General features: G+C 59.9%; 1 non-coding gene across 1 annotated transcript; it reads right to left on the minus strand.

Annotated features, from left to right (window-relative positions):
- Window positions 1-2,743: 2,743 nt before the first annotated feature.
- LOC131862257 (5S ribosomal RNA) lies at window positions 2,744-2,862 on the minus strand. Its single transcript, XR_009361273.1, has one exon. It is a non-coding gene; the product is annotated as a 5S ribosomal RNA (ribosomal RNA).
- Window positions 2,863-14,214: the final 11,352 nt, after the last annotated feature.

A 14,214-nucleotide genomic window follows, 5' to 3' on the forward strand; every position in this document is an offset into this window, starting at 1 on the left:
TTTTTTGCCTTTTCTGGAAATTAGTGAAGGCAGCGCATCAAAGGTGCGCACCTCGCTGCCCACCTTGGTGTGCTCTGAGGTGCGCACCCGGGAGCGCTACGAAGTGTGCTCCAAGGTGCGGCGTGCACGTTGTCGGAGCCCGGTTTGCCCCGGGTGCGCACCTCGCCTGCACCTTGGCCGGGGTGGGCACCTTGGCTGGGTTTGCCCAGGGTGCGCTCCGAAGCGGGGTTACTGGAGCGCCCCCTCTTTTTTTGTCAGAGCGTTTGGTGGGGTTTCTCGCATTGGCTCTTCCCAGGCCCGGTTGTTGGGTGCGCTCCCACCCTGGCGCGCGCGAAGTTGGAAGTTGGGTTAATTGCCCGGGTGCGCACCTTCGCCAGGGTGGGCACCTTGGTGCGCACACCTTGGCTGGGCTGCGCACCAGGGCGGGCTCAAGATGGCACCAGCATTCCCTTTTTCTCACTATCTTTCAAAACGGAAATTTTAAAATCTCGTTTTTTTTTTGCCTTTTATGGAAATTAGTGAAGGCATCGCATCAAAGGTGCGCACCTCGCTGCCCACCTTGGTGTGCTCCGAGGTGCCCACCACGGTGCGCAACGCCGGTGCGAACCCGGGAGCGCCCTGATGTGTGCTCCAAGGTGCGGCGTGCACGAAGTCGGACCCCGGTTTGCCCCGGGTGCGCACCTCGCGTGCACCTTGGTGCGCACACCTTGGCTGGGTTGCGCGGCCTGGTGGGCACCATGGTGCGCACCAAGGAGCGCTCCGAAGTGTGCTCCAAGGTGCGGCGTGCACGAAGTCGGAGCCCGGTTTGCCCCGGGTACGCACCTCGCGTGCACCTTCGCCGGGGTGGGCACCTCGGCTGGGTTGCGCGCCCTGGTGCGCACCAAGGAGCGCTCCGAAGTGTGCTCCAAGGTGCGGCGTGCACGAAGTCGGAGCCCGGTTTGCCCCGGGTGCGCACCTTCGCCGCGGTGCGCACCATGGCGTGCACGAAGTCGGAGCCCGGTTTGCCCCGGGTGCGCACCTCGCGTGCACCTTCGGCGGGGTTGCGCGCCCTGGTGGGCACCATGGTGCGCACCAAGGAGCGCTCCGAAGTGTGCTCCAAGGTGCGGCGTGCACGAAGTCGGAGCCCGGTTTGCCCCGGGTGCGCACCTCGCGTGCACCTTCGGCGGGGTTGCGCGCCCTGGTGGGCACCATGGTGCGCACCAAGGAGCGCTCCGAAGTGTGCTCCAAGGTGCGGCGTGCACGAAGTCGGAGCCCGGTTTGCCCCGGGTGCGCACCTCGCGTGCACCTTCGCCGCGGTGGGCACCATGGCGTGCACGAAGTCGGAGCCCGGTTTGCCCCGGGTGCGCACCTCGCGTGCACCTTCGCCGGGGTGGGCACCTCGGCTGGGTTGCGCGCCCTGGTGCGCACCAAGGAGCGCTCCGAAGTGTGCTCCAAGGTGCGGCGTGCACGAAGTCGGAGCCCGGTTTGCCCCGGGTGCGCACCTCGCGTGCACCTTCGCCAGGGTGGGCACCTCGGTGCGCACACCTTCTCAATGTTTTCTTGCCTTTTCTGGAAATTGGTGAAGGCAGCGCATCAAAGGTGCGCACCTCGGTGTGCTCCGAGGTGCGAACCCGAGAGCGCTCCGAGGTGCCCACGAAGTCGAAAGTCGGGTTAATTGCATTGTTTTCCCCGGGTGCGCTCCGAGGTGCGCAACATCGGCGCGCACCAAGGAGGGCTCCGAAGTGTGCTCCAAGGTGCGCACGATGGCGTGCACCTCTGGTGCGCACGATTCGGAGCTCGGTTTGACCGGGGTGCGCACACCTTGGCTGGGTTGCGCACCTTTTGTGCGCTCCAAGGTGCGCACGAAGTCGGAGCTCGGTTTGCCCCGGGTGCGCACCTTCGCCAGGGTGCGCACCTTGATGCGCACGCCTTGGCTGGGCTGCGCACCTTGGTGGGCGCCATGGTGCGCACCTTTCGTGCGCTCCAAGGTGCGCACGAAGTCGGAGCTCGGTTTGCCCCGGGTGCGCACCTTGGTGGGCGCCATGGTGCACTCCGAGGTGCCCAAGATTGGTGCGCACCAAGGAGCGCTCCGAAGTGCGCTCCAAGGTGCGCGCGAAGTCGAAAGTTGGGTTAATTGTCCGGTTTGCCTCGGGTGCGCACCTTGCGTGCACCTTCGCCAGGGTGGGCGCCTTGGTGCGCACACCTTGGCTGGGCTGCGCACACCTTGGCACCCGCGTTTCCTTCATTTTAAATTTTTTTTTTTTACAATCTCTCAAGTGGGAAATTCTATAATCTCAACTTTTTTTGCCTTTTCAGGAAACTTTTGAATGGAGCGCATCATTGGTGCGCTCCGAAGTGTGCTCCAAAGCTCTCTCCAGCTGCGTGCACCTGCCCCGGCCGCGCACCCGGCCCCGCCCAGCTTCGCTCACCTGTCCCGGGCGTCTGGTGCGGAACCTTAGAGTAAGAAACATCACCGTGCACCTTGGCCAACGTGCGCGACTCGACCGAGCGCGCACTGGCCGAGGTGCACACCGATTTCACCTGGGTGCGCGCGCAGCACCTCGGGCGCACCGGGGTGCGCGCACAACGCCCGGGTTGCACCGTGGCCTGTGTGCTCGGGGTGCCTCGGGTGCGCGCTCGGTGTCGCCCCCGCGCGCGCGGTAGTGCGGGCAGCGCACCCCGGCCCGGCCCGGCCCCGACGAGAACGCAAACGGGCAAAAGGTTTATTCAAATAGCATTGCGACGCCCGGCGAAAAACTAAAAAAGGGTGCAACACCGGGACTTCCCGGGAGGTCACCCATCCCAGTACTACTCCGGCCCAAGCGCGCTTAACTGCGGAGTTCTGATGGGATCCGGTGCACTAATGCTGGTATGATCGCACCCGTTATGAGCTTGTCGCAGTGTGTACTTAGCAAACCGCGACCCACGTGCGAATCCACCCCGGCCACCCACCCCCGTCGAGGTGCACACCCTCCCTCGCGAAGTGCGCCCCGTTCGCCAAGTGTGAGCCCTGCCCGGGTGCGCGCACCTTGCTAGGGCGTCGGGTGTGCACCCGGCCCGGCCTACGTGCGTGCACCTGGAGGGGGCGTCGTGTGCGTGCAGTGTCCCGTCTGCAACGCGGTGCCCACACACCACCTCGGGCGCAACGACCTGCGCTCACATGTGGGCCGAGTGCACCTTGGTGCATGTTCGGGGCGCCTCGGGTGCACGCTCGATCTTGCCCCGGTGCACCAAGGCGCTCGGTTTGCCCCGGGTGCGCACTTGGTGCAAGGTGGGCACCCAAAATAGGGATCAAGCACCAAAACACAAGTTTCGGGATGCAAAATGGGACCCAAGGACCACAAATGCGTTCCAAGACCCATGATGGGTCCACGAGAACAAAAATGTGTTCCGAGACTTAATAAACAAATATTGGGTTTTAGGAGAAGAAACATGCTCTGATGCCCAAAACGAGAATCGACCCCGAAAAGGCCACAGGCCAAAAGTGGGATGCGAGACAAAAAAAAATGGGACCCGAGGACCAAAATTGGGTTCCCAGGTCGAAGACAGGGCAACCGGACAAGAAACGACCTCTAAGGCTCGAAATGAGTCCCGACGACTAAAACTTGACAAGAAGCACCCATCAGGCACCCAACTCGACACCCATGGGATGCCGACCCACCCGGGCTTCCACCTAGCACACCTTGGCACCCACCCACCCTCGCACCCAACCTCGCACCCAACTTAGCACCTTTGAACCCACATTGGCACTCACCCTGACCCTGGCACCTTGGAACCCACATTGGCACTCACCTTGACCCTGGCACCCACCTTTGCACTCACCTTGGGACCCACCCTGGCTCCCACCTCGGCACCCACCCAGACACCCACCTTGGTTCCTTGGCACCCACCTTGGATCCTTGGCACCCACCCCGACACCCACCTTGGCACGCAACTTGGCTACTTGCCACCCACCTTGGCTCCTTGACGCCCACCCCGACAACCACCCCGTGACCTACCCTGGCTAGGGTTGGTGCACACCCACCCTGGTGCCCACCTTGGCACCCACCCTATGACCCACCTTGGCACGCACCTTAGTACCCACCCCGTTACCCACCCTAGGACCCACCCCGTGACCCACCTTGGCCAGGGTGGGTGCACCCACCCTGGTGCCCACCTTGGCACCCACCCATCCTAGCACCCAGCCTGTGACCGGGCTTGGAACCCAACCTTGCACCCGCACCCGTCTTGGCCAGTGTGGGTGCGCACCCATCCTGGCACCCACGTTGTGACACACCCTTTAACCCACGCACCCTAGCACCCACGTTGGCACCCACCTTGGAACCCAACCTAGCAACTTGGCACCCACCCCGTGACCCACCTTGGCATCCACCATAGCAGTCGCCGACTTGGCACCCACCTCGGCACCCACCTTGACACTTGTGGACCCACCTTGCCACTCACCCTAGCATCGACCCATCCTAGCACCCACCCTGGCACCTTTGCACCCTAGCACTCACCCATCCTAGCACCTAACCTGTGACCCACCTTGACACTCACCCTCGCACCCACCTTGGAACCCAACCTAGCACCCACCCACCCTGACACCAACCCTAGCACCTACCCACCCTTGCACCCACCCTGTGACCCATCTTGGCACCCACCCATCCTACCACTCAACCTATCACCCACCTTCTCACCCACCTTGGCATCCACCTTAGCACCCACCCACACTGGCACCTTGGCACCCACCTCGGGCAAGGTGGGTGCACACCCACCCTGGCACCCAATTTAGAACCCACCGAGCATGTTACCCACCTTGGCACCCACATTGCAGCCCACCCTAGTACCCACCCTATGACCCACATTGGCATCCACACCCTAGCACCCAGGCACCTCGACACCCGCCTTGACACCCACCCTAGCACTGAACCTGTGACCCACCTTGGAACTCACCCTAGAACCCACCCACCCTGTGAACCACCTTGGCATCCACCTTAGCACCCACCCACCTTGGCACCCACTCTAGCACTCACCCATCCTAACACCCAACTTGTTACCCACCTTGGCACCCGCCCTCGCGTCCACCTTGAAACCCACCCTAGCACCCACCCACGCAGGAGCCCACCTTGGCACCCAACCTAACACCCACGCATCCTGGCACCCAACTTGTGACCCACCTTGGAACCCACCCTAGTACCCACCTTTGAACCCACTATATCACCAACCCACCTTGGCACCCACCCTATGACCCTCTTTGGAATCCACCCTAGCACGCACCCACCCTGGCACCCACCATGGAGCGCACCCTAGCACCCACCCACCTCGGCACGCACCTCAACACCCACCTTGGTGTGCGCACTGCGCCAACCTCTCAAAGACCCTATGTGGTGCGCTCCAAAGTGTACACCTTTGGTGCGCTCCAAGGTGCGCACCTTTGGTGCACACCGAGGTGCACACCAAAGTGTGCACCGAGGTGAGCACCAAAGTGCACTCCAGGGTGCACACCAAGGCGTGCACCTTTGGTGCGGTCAATGCAAACGAATTCGGAAGTTGGGGTCGATGTCCTAATCGCTGCTGCAGACTACACGTATGAGAATCGGACAAATAGCTTTATATAGGGGAGGTGTTGCGTTTGATGGGTCGACTCCCCTGGTTGTGTGCACTGCACCAACTTCAAAGACCCTGTCTTGTTTAAGAAGTCAAAAGTTGGGGTGGATGTCCTAATCATTGCTGCAGTCTACGCATGTATGAGAATCAGACAAATAGCTTATATAGGGGAGGTGTTGCATTCGGTGGGTTGACTCCCCTGGTTGTGCGCACTGCGCCAACCTCAAAGACCCCGCATAGCAGAAGAAGTCGGAAGTCGGATTTTGGTGAGCACCAAGGCGTGCACCTTTGGTGCGGTCAACGCAGACGAATTCAGAAGTTGGGGTGGATGTCCTAATCGTTGTTGCAGGCTACACATGTATGAGAATCAGACAAATAGCTTATATAGGGGAGGTGTTGGGTTTGATGGGTCAACTCCCTTGGTTGTGCGCATTACGCCAACCTCAAAGACCTTGTTTTCGTTAAGAAGTCAAAAGTTGGGGTCAATGTCCTAATGGCTCCTGCAGGCTACACATGTATGAGAATCGGACAAATAGCTTATATAGGGGAGGTGTTGGGTTTGATGGGTCGACTCCCCTGGTTGTGCGCATTACGTCAACCTCAAAGACCTTGTTTTCGTTAAGAAGTCAAAAGTTGGGGTCGATGTCCTAATTGCTCCTGTAGACTACACATGTATGAGAATCAGACAAATAGCTTATATAGGGGAGGTGTTGGGTTTGATGGGTTGACTCCCCTAGTTGTTCGCATTACACCAACCTCAAAGACCTTGTTTTCGTTTAGAAGCCGAAAGTTGGGGTCGATGTCCTAATTGCTCCTGCAGGCTACGCATGTATGAGAATCAGACAAATAGCTTATATAGGGGAGGTGTTGGGTTTGATGGGTCGACTCCCCTGGTTGTGCGCATTGCGCCAACCTCAAAGACCCTGCATTGCGGATGAAGTCGAAAGTCAGAGTTTGGTGTGCTACAAGGTGTGGTCGAAGGTGCTCACCTAGGTGTGCACCTTTGGAGCACAGGAAAAGTGCCCTCCAAAAGTGCGCACCTTTGGAGTGCACAAAAGTGCCCTCCAAAAGTGCGCACCTTTGGAGCGCAGAAAAGTGCCCTCCAAAAAGTGCCCTCCAAAAGTGCGCACCTTTGGAGCGCAGAAAAGTGCCCTCCAAAAGTGCGCACCTTTGGAGCGCAGAAAAGTGCCCTCCAAAAAGTGCCCTCCAAAAGTGCGCACCTTTGGAGCGCAGAAAAGTGCCCTCCAAAAAGTGCCCTCCAAAAGTGCGCACCTTTGGAGCGCAGAAAAGTGCCCTCCAAAAAGTGCCCTCCAAAAGTGCGCACCTTTGGAGCGCAGAAAAGTGCCCTCCAAAAAGTGCCCTCCAAAAGTGCGCACCTTTGGAGCGCAGAAAAGTGCCCTCCAAAAAGTGCCCTCCAAAAGTGCGCACCTTTGGAGCGCAGAAAAGTGCCCTCCAAAAAGTGCCCTCCAAAAGTGCGCACCTTTGGAGCGCAGAAAAGTGCCCTCCAAAAAGTGCCCTCCAAAAGTGCGCACCTTTGGAGCGCAGAAAAGTGCCCTCCAAAAAGTGCCCTCCAAAAGTGCGCACCTTTGGAGCGCAGAAAAGTGCCCTCCAAAAGTGCGCACCTTTGGAGCGCACAAAAGTGCCCTCCAAAAGTGCGCACTTTTGGTGCGCACCAAGGCGCTGGTTCGGTCGTTGCAGGCGAGTTCGGAAGTTGGGGTCGATGTCCTGAGCGGAGGTGCAAACTACACAGGTGTCGGAATCGGACAAATAGCTTATATAGGGGAGGTGTATGCTTCGATGGGTCGACTCCCCAGGTTGAGCGCACCGCGCCAACCTCAAAGACCCTACGGTATGGATGAAGTCGGAAGTTGGGTCCGATGACCGATTCGATTAGTAGGTATGCTCATGAGGTCGGAATTTGGGTCCGATGACCTGCCATGTGCAGGAAGGCGAATGTTGACACTGTGCGTTGCAAGGTGCACACCAAGGCGCTGGTGCGGTCTTTTTAGTCGAGTTCGGAAGTTGGGGTCGATGTCCTGATCGGAGGTGCAAGCTACACAGGTGTGGGAATCGGACAAATAGCTTATATAGGGGAGGTGTATGCTTCGTTGGGTCGACTCCCCGGGTTGAGCGCACCGCGCCAACCTCAAAGACCCTACGGTATGGATGAAGTCGGAAGTTGGGTCCGATGACCGATTCGATATGTAGGCATACTCGCGAGGTCGGAATTTGGGTCCGATGACCTGCCACGTGCAGGAAGGCGAATGTTGGCACTGTGCGTTGCAAGGTGCGCACCAAGGCGCTGGTTCGGTCGTTGGAGGCGAGTTCGGAAGTTGGGGTCGATGTCTTGATCGGAGGTGCAAACTACACAGGTGTGGGAATCGGACAAATAGCTTATATAGGGGAGGTGTATGCTTCGTTGGGTCGACTCCCCGGGTTGAGCGCACCGCGCCAACCTCAAAGACCCTACGGTATGGATGAAGTCGGAAGTTGGGTCCGATGACCGATTCGATATGTAGGCATACTCGCGAGGTCGGAATTTGGGTCCGATGACCTGCCATGTGCAGGAAGGCGAATGTTGGGACTGTGCGTCGCAAGGTGCGCACCAAGGCGCTGGTGCCGTCGTTGTAGTCGAGTTCGGAAGTTGGGGTCGATGTCCTGGTCAGAGGTGCAAACTACACAGGTGTGGGAATCGGACAAATAGCTTATATAGGGGAGGTGTATGCTTCGATGGGTCGACTCCCTGGGTTGAGCGCACCGCGCCAACCTCAAAGACCCTACAGTATGGATGAAGTCGGAAGTTGGGTCCGATGACCGATTCGATACGTAGGCATATTGGCGAGGTCTGAATTTGTGTCCGATGACCTGCCATGCGCAGGAAGGCGGAATTTGGGTCCGATGACCGAGTTGATGGCGTGCCATGCGCAGAAAGGCGGAATTTGGGTCCGATGACCGAGTTGATGTTGATGGCCCGCCATGCACAGGAAGGCGGAATTTGGGTCCGATGACCGATTTGAAGGCGTGCCATACGCAAAAAGGCGGAGTTTGGGTCCGATGACCGAGTTGATATTGATGGCCCGCCATGCGCAGGAAGGCGGAATTTGGGTCCGATGACCTGACATACGCATGGAGTCCGACTCGGGGGCCGATGTTCGATTCGATGACTTGCATTGTGGGTAAAGTCGGAAGTTGTGGTCTTTGACCCGATTCGATGACCAGACTTCGGCTGCTTGAGAATCGGACAAATAACTTATATAGGGGAGGTAGTGTTCTCGAGCATCCTCCCCCCGTGCCCGTTTATGTCGATTGATGCTGGTGCTCGACTGGTTGGAGCGCTCGGATGCAAAAATCTTGCACCAGGATTTATCGATTGTGATGGACACGGCAAGTCTCCTGATTGCTATGCAGGAGCTCATCGTGAATCTCTATGCGGCCTTGGTATGGACTCGACCTGCGGAATGGTTCGGCAATGGTAGTCGCTCCAACACGTCCTTGCAATGGCCACAGAGGTGATTCGACTAGAGCTCCAGTCTAGCTTTTGGGTTGCTTGGCGGACTGGTATAGCCGCGATCGAGTTCCGGCCATGAACGTTTTAGATAGCTCTTGGGCTTTCTGGGACGGAAGTCGGAAGTTTGGGCTGTTGTCCGATTTGATGACCATTCTTCGGATGTGTGAGAATCGGACAAATAACTTATATAGGGGACTGTGTTGTCTCACGCAGCCCCCTCCGTGCCCCTCTATCTCGACCGATGTTGGTGCTTGAAAGGGTTGGGATCGCTCGGATTTATAAACGTGCACCACCATTTGTCGAGTGTGAGGGACGCGGCAGGTCTCCTAAATGCTATGCGGGCGCTCTCTGAGAATCTCTATCCGGCCTCGACACAGACTAGTCTTGCTGAATGGTTTGGCACTGGTAGTCGATCCAACACGTCGTTGTTGTGGCCGCCTAGGCGATTCGATTCGAGCCCCCGTCTAGCTTTTGGGTTGCTTGGCGGATTTTGCCCTATCCGCAAGTGAGCTCGGTCCCTAAACGTTCGAGAAACCCGATTGCTATGCGCCGACTCTCTTTCTTGCGAGCCTCCATCTAGCTTTTGGGTCTCTACGGAACGGAAGTCGGAATCTGGGACCGTTGTTTGATTCGACGAGGCAGACTACGGTTGTGCGAGAATCGGACAAATAACTTATATAGGGGAGGTGTTGACTGGAGCATTCTCCCCCGTGCCCCTCTAACTCGACCAATGCTGGCGCTCGAACGGTGGTAGCGCTCGGATTTTCATTGAGCGCCAGCATTGGTCGATTTAGAGGGGCATGCGAGATTCCCGAATGCTATGCGAGGGCTCTAACGGAAATGTCTATTGGTTTCGGTATGGATGCAATTGCGAGTGGTTCGGCAAAGGTAGTCGTTCCGATGCGTCCATGTCGTGGCCAAATCGATAATTCGATTTGAGCCCTCGTATAGCATTTGGGTCTCTCGATGTGATTCCGCATTCCAGTCCCTTTGGGCACTGCTTGAGCCGCATCCCAGGGGGTTCCCTTCCCAATAATCTGCCTCGCAACCCGATTGCTATGCGGTGAGGCTCCTCGGCCGCCTCGGAACTATCTGTGTATCAGACGCATCGCGGGATAAGGGGTTGGCAACGGTAGTCGCCCCAAGCGCGTCCGATGCTTGGACCATTCCGAGGCGGCCCTGAAGCCTCTTCCGTCTAGCCGTTGGGTCCTTCTCGCCGCATCCCTCGCCTCGCACCCCGATTGCTATGCGGTGAGGCTCCTCGGCCGCCTCGGAACTATCTGTGTATCGGACGCGTCGCGGGATAAGGGGTTGTCACTGGTAGTCGCCCCAAGCGCGTCCGATGCTTGGACCATTCCGAGGCGGCCCTGAAGCCTCTTCCGTCTAGCCGTTGGGTCCTTCTCGCCGCATCCCTCGCCTCGCACCCCGATTGCTATGCGGTGAGGCTCCTCGGCCGCCTCGGAACTATCTGTGTATCGGACGCGTCGCGGGATAAGGGGTTGTCATTGGTAGTCGCCCCAAGCGCGTCCGATGCTTGGACCATTCCGAGGCGGCCCTGAAGCCTCTTCCGTCTAGCCGTTGGGTCCTTCTCGCCGCATCCCTCGCCTCGCACCCCGATTGCTATGCGGTGAGGCTCCTCGGCCGCCTCGGAACTATCTGTGTATCGGACGCGTCGCGGGATAAGGGGTTGTCACTGGTAGTCGCCCCAAGCGCGTCCGATGCTTGGACCATTCCGAGGCAGCCCTGAAGCCTCTTCCGTCTAGCCGTTGGGTCCTTCTCGCCGCATCCCTCGCCTCGCACCCCGATTGCTATGCGGTGAGGCTCCTCGGCCGCCTCGGAACTATCTGTGTATCGGACGCGTCGCGGGATAAGGGGTTGTCACTGGTAGTCGCCCCAAGCGCGTTCGATGCTTGGACCATTCCGAGGCGGCCCTGAAGCCTCTTCCGTCTAGCCGTTGGGTCCTTCTCGCCGCATCCCTCGCCTCGCACCCCGATTGCTATGCGGTGAGGCTCCTCGGCCGCCTTGGAACTATCTGTGTATCGGACGCGTCGCGGGATAAGGGGTTGTCACTGGTAGTCGCCCCAAGCGCGTCCGATGCTTGGACCATTCCGAGGCGGACCCGAAGCCTCTTCCGTCTAGCCGTTGGGTCCTTCTCGCCGCATCCTTCGCCTCGCACCCCGATTGCTATGCGGTGAGGCTCCTCGGCCGCCTCGGAACTATCTGTGTATCGGACGCGTCGCGGGATAAGGGGTTGTCACTGGTAGTCGCCCCAAGCGCGTCCGATGCTTGGACCATTCCGAGGCGGACCCGAAGCCTCTTCCGTCTAGCCGTTGGGTCCTTCTCGCCGCATCCCTCGCCTCGCACCCCGATTGCTATGCGGTGAGGCTCCTCGGCCGCCTTGGAACTATCTGTGTATCGGACGCGTCGCGGGATAAGGGGTTGTCACTGGTAGTCGCCCCAAGCGCGTCCGATGCTTGGACCATTCCGAGGCGGACCCGAAGCCTCTTCCGTCTAGCCGTTGGGTCCTTCTCGCCGCATCCCTCGCCTCGCACCCCGATTGCTATGCGGTGAGGCTCCTCGGCCGCCTTGGAACTATCTGTGTATCGGACGCGTCGCGGGATAAGGGGTTGTCACTGGTAGTCGCCCCAAGCGCGTCCGATGCTTGGACCATTCCGAGGCGGACCCGAAGCCTCTTCCGTCTAGCCGTTGGGTCCTTCTCGCCGCATCCCTCGCCTCGCACCCCGATTGCTATGCGGTGAGGCTCCTCGGCCGCCTTGGAACTATCTGTGTATCGGACGCGTCGCGGGATAAGGGGTTGTCACTGGTAGTCGCCCCAAGCGCGTCCGATGCTTGGACCATTCCGAGGCGGCCCCGAAGCCTCTTCCGTGTAGCCGTTGGGTCCTTCTCGCCGCATCCCTCGCCTCGCACCCCGATTGCTATGCGGTGAGGCTCCTCGGCCGCCTTGGAACTATCTGTGTATCGGACGCGTCGCGGGATAAGGGGTTGTCACTGGTAGTCGCCCCAAGCGCGTCCGATGCTTGGACCATTCCGAGGCGGCCCCGAAGCCTCTTCCGTGTAGCCGTTGGGTCCTTCTCGCCGCATCCCTCGCCTCGCACCCCGATTGCTATGCGGTGAGGCTCCTCGGCCGCCTTGGAACTATCTGTGTATCGGACGCGTCGCGGGATAAGGGGTTGTCACTGGTAGTCGCCCCAAGCGCGTCCGATGCTTGGACCATTCCGAGGCGGACCTGAAGCCTCTTCCCTCTAGCCGTTGGGGCTTTCTCGCCGCATCCCTCGCCTCGCACCCTGATTGCTATGCTGTGAGGCTCCTCGGCCGCCTTGGAACTATCTGTGTATCGGACGCATCGCGGGATAAGGGGTTGGCAGTGGTAGTCGCCCCAAGCGCATCCGATGCTTGGACCATTCCGAGGCGGCCCTGCAGCCTCTTCCGTCTAGCCGTTGGGGCCATCTCGCCGCATCCCCCACCTCGCACCACGATTGCTATGCGGTGAGGCTCCTTGGCCGCCTCGGAACTATCTGTGTATCGGACGCATCGCGGGATAAGGGGTTGTCACTGGTAGTCGCCCCAAGCGCGTCCGATGCTTGGACTATTCCGAGGCGGCCCTGCAGCCTCTTCCGTCTAGCCGTTGGGGCCATCTCGCTGCATCCCCCACCTCCTCGGCCGCCTCGGAACTATCTGTGTATCGGACGCATCGCGGGATAAGGGGTTGGCAGTGGTAGTCGCCCCAAGCGCGTCCGATGCTTGGACTATTCCGAGGCAGCCCTGCAGCCTCTTCCGTCTAGCCTTTGGGGCCATCTCGCCGCATCCCTCGCCTCGCACCCCGATTGCTATGCGGTGAGGCTCCTCGGCCGCCTGGGAACTATCTTCGTATCGGACGCATCGCGGGATAAGGGGTTGTCACTGGTAGTCGCCCCAAGCGCGTCCGATGCTTGGACTATTCCGAGGCGGCCCTGTGGCCTCTTCCGTCTAGCCGTTGGGGCCATCTCGCCGCATCCCCCACCTCGCACCCCGATTGCTATGCGGTGAGGCTCTTCGGCCGCCTTGGAACTATCTTCGTATCGGACGCATCGCGGGATAAGGGGTTGTCACTGGTAGTGGCCCCAAGCGCGTCCGATGCTTGGACTATTCCGAGGCGGCCCTGCAGCCTCTTCCGTCTAGCCGTTGGGGCCATCTCGCCGCATCCCCCACCTCGCACCCCGATTGCTATGCGGTGAGGCTCCTCGGCCGCCTTGGAACTATCTTCGTATCGGACGCATCGCGGGATAAGGGGTTGTCACTGGTAGTCGCCCCAAGCGCGTCCGATGCTTGGACTATTCCGACGCGGCCCTGTGGCCTCTTCCGTCTAGCCGTTGGGGCCATCTCGCCGCATCCCCCACCTCGCACCCCGATTGCTATGCGGTGAGGCTCCTCGGCCGCCTTGGAACCATCTTCGTATCGGACGCATCGCGGGATAGGGGGCTGTCACTGGTAGTCGCCCCAAGCGTGTCCGATGCTTGGACCATTCCTAGGCGGCCCTGAAGCCTCTTCCGTCTAGCCGTTGGGGCCTTCCCGCCCCATCCCTCGCCTCGCACCCCCGATTGCTATGCGGTGAGGCTCCTCGGCCGCCTTGGAACCATCTGTGTATCGGACGCATCGCGGGATAAGGGGTTGGCACTGGCAGTCGCCCCAAGCGCGTCCGATGCTTGGACCATTCCGAGGTGGCCCTGAAGCCTCTTCCGTCTAGCCGTTGGGGCCTTCCCGCCCCATCCCTCGCCTCGCACCCCGATTGATATGCGGTGAGGCTCCTCGGCCGCCTTGGAACTATCTGTGTATCGGACGCATCGCGGGATAAGGGGTTGGCACTGGTAGTCGTCCCAATCGCATCCGATGCTTGGACCATTCCGAGGCGGCCCTGCAGCCTCTTCCGTTTAGCCGTCGGGGCCTTCCCGCCGCATCCCTCGCCTCGCATCCCGATTCCTATGCGGTGAGTCTTCTCGGCCGCCGCGGAACTATACCTGTTATTGCTACTGCATCCTTCGGCTGGTAACCTCCTCTGCCGCCTTGGAACGTTCTCTTTGTCGGACGCGTCGCGGGATAAGGGGTTGGCACTGGTAGTCGCCCCAAGCGCGCCCGATGCA

This window comes from Cryptomeria japonica, unplaced genomic scaffold, assembly GCF_030272615.1.
Source record: "Cryptomeria japonica unplaced genomic scaffold, Sugi_1.0 HiC_scaffold_40, whole genome shotgun sequence".
Classification (NCBI taxonomy): domain Eukaryota; kingdom Viridiplantae; phylum Streptophyta; class Pinopsida; order Cupressales; family Cupressaceae; genus Cryptomeria; species Cryptomeria japonica.